Consider the following 2246-nt stretch of genomic DNA (forward strand, 5'->3'; position numbering starts at 1 on the left):
TAAGCACTAGCAGATAAAGCAGGAACGCTGCTGTGATGAAGAGGCAGAGAGCACACAGAACATGCAGAGCAGGGGTGTGCTTAAAGACACTGACGGTCTGTATTTGCAGCACACTTTCTGTCATGATCATCCCCTTTACTTCCCATGGGATTGACTGAGTGCTCTAAATGTAAAACAGATACTAACCAGTTTCATGTTCGGACTCTGGCCTAAGTACGCAGGAGTGTTTGGGCATTGTTAGGTTGCGTAGTGCCAAATATATCAGATGTCCACTAGCTAAGAAAGAGAGCACACAAACCTTAAGACAAGTCTAACTGGTATGGAAAAGCCATTGGAGGAAATTGGAGGGGAAACAGAAGCAAACAAAACAATTGCAAAAGTGACAACGGGCAGCGCTAGCCACTATAACTTGATAGATTAGACCAGTTTTGTCAAATCATGTATTCAGTCACTTTTTCCTTTGCTGCAGAACATTCAACACTACTTTTCTGGTATTTGATTAGCTTACTTTTGAAATATATGTAGTGTCAAAATACATATGAATTAGAAATTCATTAACTGATGGAGAGAAAAAAATACTCTTCACTCTGGTTCTTTGAGCTGTCTGGTATCTCATACTCAAATTGAAGCTTTAAAAATGAAGGGAAACAGTTTTATGGAACTTAAAATAGCTTCAGTAGAGTACCTGCCAATTCAAACTCAGTACTTTACTAAAGCATTGGAAACTTCTACATAGAGATGTGCAGACCAAGCCAAATTGGAGTGGGATGCAAATATATTTCTTCATTATTCTATCTAATCTCCTAAAAATAGATGTTGGGCTCTGATACAAGCATCACTTGTATAGTGATGTTTAGGTTTAATTTGCATGGATGTGGTGTGACCTGCTGTCAGGATTTACATGGTTGCTCATCCCAGTGAGTGGTGACTAGAACGTCGATATTAAGTTTCACAAGTCACAGCATCTAAGAGAAGTGAAGATCTAAGCCCTGAATCTTCTGATGAGTACACTCATGCATGAACTTGTAAGGATGCCAGATTGTCATTAGTTTATGAGACAAGCAAGTCATCTCGATATTATGTTCATAAACATTTTACTAAGTTTTCTGTGGATTGCTTAAATTAAGTGAATCTTTCTTTTCTTTACTTGCAAATCAACATATAACAAAACCATAAATCTGCCTTATTATGCACAAAAATGTCATGTGGCTTAAACAGCATAGTATTTATACATGATCAGAGGTGGGGTATTTTTACCTGTTAAAAATATCTTTTTCTCTACTTCTCTGTAATCCTTTACTCATTGTCTTTTAGGCAATCAAATAATCTCTGTTATTTTTCAGAAATTTAGTGTTTAGTTAAAGAGTATTGTAAAACCTTCAGATTTATGTCGAAATGTTACACGTCACAAAGCATCAGTTTCATAGTGTTTGTCAGTTCCATACAGGGAAGCACAAAATTATTATACGCAATTCCAAAAAAAGGATTCGTAAGTCCCAAAATCTGCCCATGCTTTCCAGTTATATAAGCTGGTCCAATAACATATGTTTGGTATCCATAAAGCCTACAAACTAACATAAAATATTTATTTTAATCTACCTTCTATGAACCTAAATCTCCAAATGTCAAAATACTTCCAGTTCCCACTGATTTCCACAAGCTTTGATTACTTTGATTACTTCCAGTCATATCCAGACTTCCATACTTCCAGACAATCCCATATAACTCCTGACTATATTTCTCCTTATTTCCTGTTCTTCCACCTCGTCTTGTCCCACTTGGAACATCTGTCAGATGGGTGTGAACTCAGAAGCAATCTTTAGCACAGCTACGATGTCTGGGGGGAAGGCATGTTTACAGTTGACTGCTGAGGGCTGAATTATGCATTTGATAATCTGAAACATAAACTCCCACTGGCATAAAAATGGAACTAGCCTGTATGGGGCTTTTGAGTCTCTTGGATCAATGAACACCTGCTTTTGTTAACCATTACTGTGCAGAGGTGCCACCACAGTTTGTAATCTCTAGATTTCCCAGAGCCCCTGTCTCCTAGAGCACGTTGATGTTTTGCCAGTACAACAGCAGCTCTGTCAGTGTGGTGCTCCCTCTTAGCAGTTCCACAAGGACAGCGGCTAAAATGCACTTCTTTCTTTGGGTTGCTGCACTGTCGGGTGGAGGAGTAAGGTGACTGTGACTTCAGACCTGGAAGAACCTATAAAGTAGACAGAAAAAATAAGAGCTACACG

Source organism: Antrostomus carolinensis, unplaced genomic scaffold (assembly GCF_000700745.2).
Source record: "Antrostomus carolinensis isolate BGI_N321 unplaced genomic scaffold, ASM70074v2 scaffold22055, whole genome shotgun sequence".
Lineage (NCBI taxonomy): Eukaryota > Metazoa > Chordata > Aves > Caprimulgiformes > Caprimulgidae > Antrostomus > Antrostomus carolinensis.